The following is a 12,163-nucleotide window of genomic DNA, read 5'->3' on the forward strand; positions in this document are numbered from 1 at the left end:
AAAGTTGTGGGATTATCTCGCAACTCACTCCTCCTGGAACACCCAAACTTAATGGAGTTTCCGAAAGGAGGAACCGAACCCTAATGGATATGGTTCGATCTATGATGGCTAGAAGCTCGTTACCTCTATCATTTTAGGGTTATTGTCTATGCTCTGCAGCTCGTATTTTAAATATGGCCCCAACTAAGAAAGTGGAACGAACACCTCATGAGATGCGGTTTGGAAAACCTCCATCTCTATCATACTTAAAGGTATGGGATGTGAAGCTTACCCTAAGTGTTACGTCCTTAATAAGTTGAATGCTCGATCCACGAAGTGTATCTTCATAGGATATCCCAAGGATGATATGGGATATTACTTCTATGATCCATCCGATCAGAATGTATTTGTTGCTCGAAAGGCTGAATTCCTTGACACTAAGTTCCTAATGAAAGGAAATATTGAAAGGAAGATAGATCCTGAAGAGGTTCAAGATCAAGTAGATGATACACAATTGGTTGACACTAGCACTCAACATGAAAATGTTGAGAATGATCAAATGGATGATCAAAATACACAAGACGTTCGCAGATCTGGTAGGATTAGTAATCCTCCTGAGAGATATAGGTTTCTCATGGATGGTTGCTATGTGGTTGATTTGGATGAACCAACAAACTACCAAGATGCTTTATCAAGGATTGATAAAGATAAATGGCAGGAAGCCATGAACGCTGAGATGCAATCCATGTATGACAACCAAGTTTGGGAACTTATTACACAACCTACTGGCTCAAGGCTAGTTGATTGTAAATGGCTTTTCAAAATGAAAACCGACATACATGGAAACTTGGATACATATAAAGCTAGACTTGTAGTAAAAGGTTTCACTCAAACTCAAGGGGTTGACTATGATGAAACTTTTTCGACTGTGGCAATGCTAAAGTCTATTAGGATATTACTTGCCATTGCTACTCATTATGATTATGAAATATGGCAAATGGATGTCAAGACCACTTTCCTAAATGGACATCTTGAGTAAGATGTCTATATGGTTCAGCCTGAAGGATTTGTTGATCCAAAATATCCTAAAAAGGTATGCAAGTTAAAGAAGTCAATCTATGAATTGAAACAAGCATCTAGAATGTGGAATCATCGATTTAATGAGGAGGCCAAGAAATTTGGCTTCATTAAAAATGGTGATGAAGCTTGTGTATACAAGAAAGCTAGTGGGAGCACTATCATGTTCCTTGTATTATATGTGGATGATATATTATTATTTGGGAACGATATTCCGGCAATGCAAGGTGTTAAAACTTGGTTAAGTAAGTGCTTCTCCATTAAGGATCTTGGAGAAGCACAATACGTTTTGGGGATTGGGATATACAGGGATAGATCCAAGAAACTGATAGGTTTGAATCAAAGTGCATACATTGAAAAGATCTTGAAAAGGTTCAAGATGGAGAACTCTAAGAAAGGTTTGGTACCTATTCAAAAGGGAACGATTCTCAGTTCATCTCAGTGCCCTACCACGAAATATGAACAAGAGAGAATGAAGAAAGTCTCGTACGCATTTGCTATTGGGTCAATCATGTATGCAATGATATGTACTAGACCGGATGTGTCATGCGCTCTTAGCCTGACAAGTAGATACCAGAATAACCCAGGAAACAGTCATTGGATTGCTGTCAAAATATATTGAAATACCTTAGGAGAACTAAGGATATGTTTCTAATATATGGGTCTAGTGAGGAGGAACTCGCTGTAAAAGGTTACGTGGACGCGAGTTTCCAAATTGATCGAGATGATTCTCGATCACAATCCGGTTATGTATTCACATTAAATGGAGGTGCGGTCTCTTGGAAGAGTTCAAAACAGGATGTTGTTGCATTATCCTCTACAGAGTCAGAGTACATTGCCGCCTCATTGGCAGCTCAGGAAGCTGCATGGATGAAGAAATTCATTGACGACTTAGGAGTGGTTCCTTCCATTCAGGACCCTCTTCAGATCTTTTGTGACAACAAGGGTGCGATTGCTCAAATCAAGGAACCTCGTGCTCACCAAAAGACCCGTCACATTGAGTGGAGATTCAACTACATAAGGGATGAAGTTGAAAAGGGAAAGATATGTATTCTCAAAGTTCACACAGCTCTTAACATAGCGGATCCTCTCACAAAGCTCTTACATGGAGCAAAACATACAGGACATGTTTGTGCATTAGGGCTTTGATATTCTAGTGATTATTCATGATCTGTTTTAAGTATTGTATCAGAACGAAATTGTTCAAACTCATTAAAATAATTATGGTATTAATTTATTTTGAGTTATGTTCCTATTTTGCATATTTTATCTATAAATAAGTAATTATTCTAAATTGCGTAGTCGATCACATTTGTGGGAACAAGTGTGAGGTTTAGACTATTATGAACTTGGATTGGTATACATTCACGGCATGAATGTGGGGCAAGGTTGCAACCAAGGTTCATAGGTATTTGTGGGATACAAATATTGGAAGACCCGCCCTCAAGATTTACTAAATGGAGCCTTTGTGGTTGATCACATGTAATCTTGAGTAAAGGCGAATATCATTGTATCCTCGGACCTAAGATACATATTGGGTTCAGATATTTACCAAGTATTGTGCCTTGATTCTTTCCTTCGCTATTCTGAAATATGGTAGTTCATAAGGAATAACTCAGGTATAATACAAAGTATATATATAGGTCGTATGTAGTCAAGATGGAATTTGTCCCTCTTATTCGTTGAGAGTCAGATGTCTAAGGCCTGATAAAGTTAAATCTATAATAGAGTGATCACTCTGCATCTCTTGGATTTAACATGACATCTAGGATGAAAGGATAAATGAAAGATTCACCTATTCATATTCGAGATGGGAACTCGAAAAGGATGATGTTATTGAATGGCACAAAGTCATAACATATTGGGGGTGATGGACGGTCATTAGGTGGTATCCATCACTTGCATTAATTTCTTATGTTTCTCGTGCAAGTGGGAGATTGAAGGTATTTCGTATGCCCGAGAGACATATTAAATTAACGTGGCTAATGTGTTTTGTGTAGTGACCCAAACTTTTCCATGTTTATATATATATTAAATGAAATTGTTATTTACATGATTAAGTGTTTCCAACATGTTAAGCAATCAAACTTGTTAAGACTTGATTAATTGAAATAGGTTTCATATAGACAATTGACCACCCAAGTTGACCGGTGATTCACGAATGTTAAAACTTGTAAAAACTATACGATGACATATATATGGTTATATATATAGTTAACATGATTTTATTATAAGTATGTATCTCATTAGGTATTTTAACAATGAGTTATATACATAAAAATGAGACTATTAATTTAAGAAACTCGAAAACGATATATATAACGATTATTGTTATAACAACGTCTTACTAGGTACATATGAATCATATTAAGATATTGATACACTTGGTTAATTATGTTAAATGATAAGTAAATATATTATTAAGTGTATTAACAATGAAATACATATGTAAAAATACGACTACTAACTTAATGATTTCGAAACGAGACATATATGTAACAATTATCGTTGTAACGACATTTAACTGTATATATCATACTAAGATATATTATATATGATAATATCATGATTATATAACAATTTAACATCTCATTTGTTATAATAAACAATGGTTTAACAACATTCAACAAGATCGTTAACCTAAAGGTTTCAAAACAACATTTACATGTAACGACTAACGATGACTTAACGACTCAGTTAAAATGTATATACATGTAGTGTTTTAATATGTATTCATACACTTTAGAAAGACTTCAAGACAGTTATCAAAATACTTATACTTAACAAAAATGCTTACAATTACATCCTCGTTCAGTTTCATCAACAATTCTACTCGTATGCACCCGTATTCGTACTCGTACAATACACAGCTTTTAGATGTATGTACTATTGGTATATACACTCCAATGATCAGCTCTTAGCAGCCCATGTGAGTCACCTAACACATGTGGGAACCATCATTTGGAAACTAGCATGAAATATCTCATAAAATTACAAAAATATGAGTAATCATTCATGACTTATTTACATGAAAACAAAATTACATATCCTTTATATCTAATCCATACACCAACGACCAAAAACGCCTACAAACACTTTCATTCTTCAATTTTCTTCATCTAATTGATCTCTCTCAAGTTCTGTCTTCAAGTTCTAAGTGTTCTTCATAAATTCCAAAAGTTCTAGTTTCATAAAATCAAGAATACTTCCAAGATTGCAAGTTTACTTCCAAGTTTTCTAAATCTATTCCAAATAATCATCCAAGATCAAGAAATCTTTGTTACTTATAGTAGGTTATCTTTCTAATACAAGGTAATAATCATTTTCAAACTTTAATTCAATTTCTATAACTATAACAATCTTATTTCGAGTGGAAATCTTACTTGAAATTGTTTTCGTGTCATGATTCTGCTTCAAGAACTTTCAAGCCATCCAAGGATCCTTTGAAGCTAGATCTATTTTTCTGATTTCCAGTAGGTTTATCCAAGGAACTTGAGGTAGTAATGATGTTCATAGCATCATTCGATTCATACATATAAAGCTATCTTATTCGAAGGTTTAAACTTGTAATCACTAGAACATAGTTTAGTTAATTCTAAACTTGTTCGCAAATAAAAGTTAATCCTTCTAACTTGACTTTTAAAATCAACTAAACACATGTTCTATATCTATATGATATGCTAACTTAATGATTTAAAACCTGGAAACACGAAAAACACCGTAAAACCGGATTTACGCCGTCATAGTAACACCGCGGGCTGTTTTGGGTTAGTTAATTAAAAAAAACTATGATAAACTTTGATTTAAAAGTTGTTATTCGGGGAAAATGATTTTTATTATGAACATGAAACTATATCCAAAATTATGGTTAAACTCAAAGTGGAAGTATGTTTTCTAAAATGGTCATCTAGACGTCGTTCTTTCGACTGAAATGACTACCTTTATAAAAACGACTTGTAACTTATTTTTCTGACTATAAACCTATACTTTTTCTTTTTAGATTCATAAAATAGAGTTCAATATGAAACCATAGCAATTTGATTCACTCAAAACGGATTTAAAATGAAGAAGTTATGTGTAAAACAAGATTGGATAATTTTTCTCATTTTAGCTACGTGAAAATTGGTAACAAATCTATTCCAACCATAACTTAATCAACTTGTATTGTATATTATGTAATCTTGAGATACCATAGACACGTATATAATGTTTCGACCTATCATGTCGACACATCTATATATATTTCGGAACAACCATAGACACTCTATATGTGAATGTTGGAGTTAGCTATACAGGGTTGAGGTTGATTCCAAAATATATATAGTTTGAGTTGTGATCAATACTGAGATACGTATACACTGGGTAGTGGATTGATTCAAGATAATATTTATCGATTTATTTCTGTACATCTAACTGTGGACAACTAGTTGTAGGTTACTAACGAGGACAGCTGACCTAATAAACTTAAAACATCAAAATATATTAAAAGTGTTGTAAATATATTTTGAACATACTTTGATATATATGTATATATTGTTATAGGTTCGTGAATCAATCAGTGGCCAAGTCTTACTTCCCGACGAAGTAAAAATCTGTGAAAGTGAGTTATAGTCCCACTTTTAAAATCTAATATTTTTGGGATGAGAATACATGCAAGTTTTATAAATGATTTACAAAATAGACACAAGTACGTGAAACTACATTCTATGGTTGAATTATCGAAATCGAATATGCCCCTTTTTATTAAGTCTGGTAATCTAAGAATTAGGGAACAGACACCCTAATTGATGCGAATCCTAAAGATATATCTATTGGGCCTAACAAACCCCATCCAAAGTACCGGATGCTTTAGTACTTCGAAATTTATATCATATCCGAAGGGTGTCCCGGAATGATGGGGATATTCTTATATATGCATCTTGTTAATGTCGGTTACCAGGTGTTCACCATATGAATGATTTTTATCTCTATGTATGGGATGTGTATTGAAATATGAAATCTTGTGGTTTATTGTTACGATTTGATATATATAGGTTAAACCTATAAATCACCAACATTTTTGTTGACGTTTAAAGCATGTTTATTCTCAGGTGAATACTAAGAGCTTCCGCTGTTGCATACTAAAATAAGGACAAGATTTGGAGTCCATGTTTGTATGATATTCTGTAAAAACTGCATTCAAGAAACTGATTTCGATGTAACATATTTGTATTGTAAACCATTATGTAATGGTCGTGTGTAAATAGGATATTTTAGATTATCATTATTTGATAATCTACGTAAAGCTTTTTAAACCTTTATTTATGAAATAAAGGTTATGGTTTGTTTTAAAAATGAATGCAGTCTTTGAAAAATGTCTCATATAGAGGTCAAAACCTCGCAACGAAATCAATTAATATGGAACATTTTTAATCAATAAGAACGGGACATTTCAGTTGGTATCCGAGCGTTGGTCTTAGAGAACCAGAAATTTGCATTAGTGTGTCTTATCGAGTTTGTTAGGATGCATTAGTGAGTCTGGACTTCGACCGTGTTTTCTTTAAAAATGATTGCTTAACATTTTTGTTGGAAACTATATATTATTAACATGTATATATTATGTGATATATTAATCTCTTAACATGTTTGATATTGTGTGATAGATGTCTACCTCTAGCACAAATCCCATTGACTCACCTAATAATAACGAAGAGTCGAATATATATTGGACTAATTCACAAGTTCCCAAAAAAGAACCGGAAGAAGAATCAGAACCGGAAGAAGAATCAGAACCGGAAGAGGAGGAACCGGAGGAGGAAATAGAACCGGTGGGGGAAATAATAAAACGGTTAAGTAAAAGAAAATCCTCAACCAACCGACCAAGGTTAATTATGGTCAATGGTGTTTCCGCCAAGGAAGCAAAATATTGGGAGGATTACCAATTCTCCGATGAATCGGATTCCGACGAGAATTCCGATGATGTTATAGAAATTACCCCAACTGAATTTAAAAAGGCAAAAGAAAATAATAAGGGAAAGGGCATAAAAATAGAGAAATCTAATTCCAACCCCGATGAACTTTATATGTATCGTCAACCCCCGAAGCCCTTAAGTTGTAACAATGACCCGGGAACCTCTAAACCACCAGGTTTTTCTAAACCGTTGTGGAAAACGACAGCTCGTATTAGGGGAACATCATATATCCCTATAAACTTGGCAAAACGAACCAAAACTGAAGAAGAAGAAACGAGCGAGTTGGAATAAGATAGTTGTATTTGTGTGGTGTAATATATGTAATATAGTGTGCTTATGCTTTATGATATATGTAAAAATTGCTTGTATTAATAAGTATTTTTTTTATGAATCTAACTCTTTTCTATTTTACAGTATAAAAACACAAAATGAATAGACAACCCAATATTTTAAGAGACCTACCCGGAGACATGATTGATGAAATCTTGTATAGAGTCGGTAAGAATTCTTCGGCACAACTATTTACGGTGAAATCAGTTTGTAAGACATTCGAAGAACGTTCCAAGAATGTCTTGGTTTATAAGAGACTTTCGTTTGAAAGATGGGGAATATCACATTGGGAAACCCATAAGTTACGATGTGTTTACTTTGACGCATATATTGCGGGGAACCCAAATGCTATTTTACGCAACGGGTTAAGAAATTATTTTGACTCAATGTATCCGAATATAGGACTTCATGATTTAGAAAAAGCGGCTAACATGCAACATAAAGAAGCATGCTATGCTTACGGGTTAGTAATGTTCGCTTCTCACCAAAGTGAGAAAAAGAACATCGGGCTACAACTATTAAACAAAACGTTCCCACAAGTGACGGAGTCGGTAATTGGGGTAAGAAATGAGTTTTTTAGGTTATTACGAGACTGTTGGTCATTACGTAACCCTCGTCCCTTTGACAATGTTACAACACGCTGTCTTATCAACGGCCATAACAGTTATGTTCCACAAGACCAAGGATGGGAAGTAGTCCTAGTAAAACCAGAATGCATGACTTGTTTCTGGACGTATGAATTACGTGTCTTTATTGCCTTTGCTGAACGACTTGTGTACTAGCTAGAATTATCTTCACAACTATCTTGTATCAAAGTTATTGTGTGCTATATTTCATGCTTTATGTAAAATAAGCGGTCTTGTAAGTTTGTAAAATATTGCATAAAAGTTTGAACGCGAAATATTATTATAATCAGTTTTTCATATAGAATTGTAGTAGTTGAATTTTATATTAGCTACTAAGTATGAACTTAACGGGTAGGTACTACCCGAATTTAAACTTATAAAATGCTAATATGAAGAAAAAGCTTTTATAAATGCTACGAAATACTATTAACTACTCTTAATATTCTGTATGATTAACTTGTTCCACTTGACTATTTTGAAGGAAATGGCACCGACTACTCGACACACCGTGAATATGAATGAAGAGGAATTCCGTACTTTTCTAGCTTCAAACATAGCCGCAGTACAGGCTGCGCTACATACCAACAATAACCTTAGATCTAGAAGTACAGGAAATCATGTAAGATGCACCTATAAAGAATTCACTACCTGCAAACCTTTGGAATTTGATGGAACCGAAGGACCGATCGGATTGAAACGGTGGACCGAGAAGGTCGAATCGGTGTTTGCCATAAGTAAGTGTACTGAAGAGGATAAAGTAAAGTACGCTACGCATACCTTCACAGGTTCTGCATTAACATGGTGGAATACCTATCTAGAGCAAGTGGGACAAGATGATGCGTACGCACTACCGTGGTCAGCATTCAAGCACTTGATGAACGAGAAGTACCGTCCCAGAACCGAGGTCAATAAGCTCAAGACAGAACTTAGAGGGTTATGAACCCAAGGATTTGATATTACCACGTACGAAAGACGATTCACAGAATTGTGCCTATTGTGTCCGGGAGCGTTCGAAGATGAGGAAGAGAAGATCGACGTGTTTATGAAAGGATTACCGGAAAGAATCCAAGAAGATATAAGTTCACACGAGCCCGCCTCCATACAACAGGCATGTAGAATGGCTCACAAACTAGTGAACCAGATCGAGGAAAGAATTAAAGAACAGACGGCTGAAGAGGCCAATGTGAAGCAAGTTAAAAGAAAGTGGGAGGAAAATGGTGATAAGAATCACCAATACAACAACAACAGCAATCACAATAATAATCGCAACAATTATCCCAACAATCGCAACATCAATCGCAACTACAACAAACGGCCCAACAACAACAACAACAACAACAACAACAACAACAACAACAACAACAACAACAACAACAACAACAACAATAACAACCGCAACAACAACAACAATCAGAAGCAGCTATGCCAAAGGTGTGAAAAGTATCACTCGGGGTTCTGCACCAAATTTTGCAACAAGTGTAAAAGAAATGGTCATAGCGCGGCGAAGTGTGAGGTCTACGGACCAGGGGTTAACAGAACGAAAGGAACAAATGGTGTCGGAACGAGTAATGGCGGAGCAAGTAGTGTCGGAAAAAGTTATGCAAATGTAGTTTGTTATAAATATGGAAAACAGGGCCAAATTATTAGAAATTGCCCGAACCAGGAGAACACGAATGGACAAGGCCGCGGAAGAGTTTTCAATATTAATGTGGCAGAGGCACAGGAAGACCCGGAGCTTGTTACGGGTACGTTTCTTATTGACAATAAATCTGCTTACGTTTTATTTGATTCGGGTGCGGATAGAATCCATATGAGTAGAGATTTTTGTGCTAAATTAAGTTGTCCATTGAAGCCATTGGATAGTAAATTTTTACTCGAATTAGCAAACGGTAAATTAATTTCAGCAGATAATATATGCCGGAATCGAGAAATTAAACTGGGTAGCGAAATATTTAAGATTGATTTGATACCAGTAGAGTTAGGGAGTTTTGATGTAATAGTTGGCATGGACTGGCTGAAGAAGGTGAAAGCAGAGATCGTATGTTATAAAAATGCAATTCGCATTGTACGAGAAGAAGGAGAACCGTTAATGGTGTACAGAGAAAAGGGCAACATGAAGCTACATCTTATTAGTAATTTGAAGGCACAAAAACTAATAAGAAAAGGTTGCTATGCTATTCTAGCACACATCGAAAAAGTACAAACTGAAGAAAAGAGCATCAATGATGTTCCCGTAGCAAAAGAATTTCTCGATGTATTTCCGAAAGAATTACCGGGACTACCTCCACATCGATCTGTTGAATTTCAAATAGATCTTGTACCAGGAGCTGCACCAATAGCTCATGCTCCTTATAGACTCGCACCCAGTGAGATGAAAGAACTGCAAAGCCAACTGCAAGAACTATTAGAACTTGATTTCATTCGACCAAGTACATCACCATGGGGAGCTCCTATTTTGTTTGTCAAGAAGAAGGATGGTACATTTAGGTTGTGTATTGACTACAGAGAGTTGAAAAAACTTACCATCAAAAACCGTTATCCACTGCCGAGAATTGACGACTTATTTGATCAACTACAAGGCTCGTCAATTTATTCGAAGATCGATTTACATTCTGGATATCATCAAATGCGAGTAAAGGAGGATGATATTCCAAAAACTACTTTTAGGACGTGTTATGGTCATTACGAGTGTATGGTTATGCTGTTTGGATTGACTAACGCACCAGCTATGTTCATGGACCTTATGAACCGAGTGTGTGGGCCATATCTTGACAAGTTTGTCATTGTTTTCATCGATGACATACTTATTTACTCAAAGAATGATCAAGAGCACGAAGAACATTTGAGAAAAGTGCTAGAAGTATTGAGGAAAGAAAAACTGTACGCTAAGTTTTCAAAGTGTGCATTTTGGTTAGAAGAAGTTCAATTCCTCGGTCACATAGTGACCAAAGAAGGTATCCAGGTGGACCCGGCAAAGATCGAAACCGTTGAAAAGTGGGAAACCCCAAAAACTCCGAAGCATATACGTCAATTTTTAGGATTGGCTGGTTACTACAGAAGATTCATCCAAGATTTCTCCAAAATAGCAAAACCCTTGACTGCATTAACGCATAAAGGGAAGATATTTGAATGGAAGGATGAACAAGAGAAGGCGTTTCAATTATTGAAGAAAAAGCTAACTACGTCACCTATATTGTCATTGCCTGAAGGGAATGATGATTTTGTGATTTATTGTGACGCATCAAAGCAAGGTCTCGATTGTGTATTATTGCAACGGACGAAGGTGATTGCTTATGCATCTAGACAATTGAAGATTCACGAGCAAAATTATACGATGCATGATTTGGAATTAGGCGCGGTTGTTTTTGCATTAAAGACTTGGAGGCACTACTTATATGGGGTCAAAAGTATTATATATACCGACCACAAAAGTCTTCAACACATATTTAATCAGAAACAACTAAATATGAGGCAGCGTAGGTGGATTGAATTGTTGAATGATTACGACTTTGAGATTCGTTACCACCCGGGAAAGGCAAATGTGGTAGCCGACGCCTTGCGTAGAAAGGACAGAGAACCCATTCAAGTAAAATCTATGAATATAATGATTCACACTAACCTTACTACTCAAATAAAGGAGGCGCAACAAGGAGTTTTAAAAGAGGGAAATTTAAAGGATGAAATACCCAAAGGATCGGAGAAGCATCTTAATATTCGAGAAGACGGAACCCGGTATAGGGCTGAAAGAATTTGGGTACCAAAATTTGGAGATATGAGAGAAAGTACTTAGAGAAGCTCATAAAACCAGATACTCAATACATCCTGGAACGGGGAAGATGTACAAGGATCTTAAGAAACATTTTTGGTGGCCAGGTATGAAAGCTGATATTGCTAAATATGTAGGAGAATGTTTGACGTGTTCTAAGGTCAAAGCTGAACATCAGAAACCATCAGGTCTACTACAACAACCTGAAATCCTGGAATGGAAATGGGAAAACATTACCATGGATTTCATTACTCAATTGCCAAGGACTGCAAGTGGTTATGATACTATTTGGGTAATAGTTGATCGTCTCACCAAGTCAGCACACTTCCTGCCAATAAGAGAAGATGACAAGATGGAGAAGTTAGCACGACTGTATTTGAAGAAAGTCGTCTCAAGACATGGAATACCAATCTCTATTATCTCTGATAGGGATA

The sequence above is a fragment of the Rutidosis leptorrhynchoides genome, chromosome 5 (assembly GCF_046630445.1).
Source record: "Rutidosis leptorrhynchoides isolate AG116_Rl617_1_P2 chromosome 5, CSIRO_AGI_Rlap_v1, whole genome shotgun sequence".
Taxonomy (NCBI): domain Eukaryota; kingdom Viridiplantae; phylum Streptophyta; class Magnoliopsida; order Asterales; family Asteraceae; genus Rutidosis; species Rutidosis leptorrhynchoides.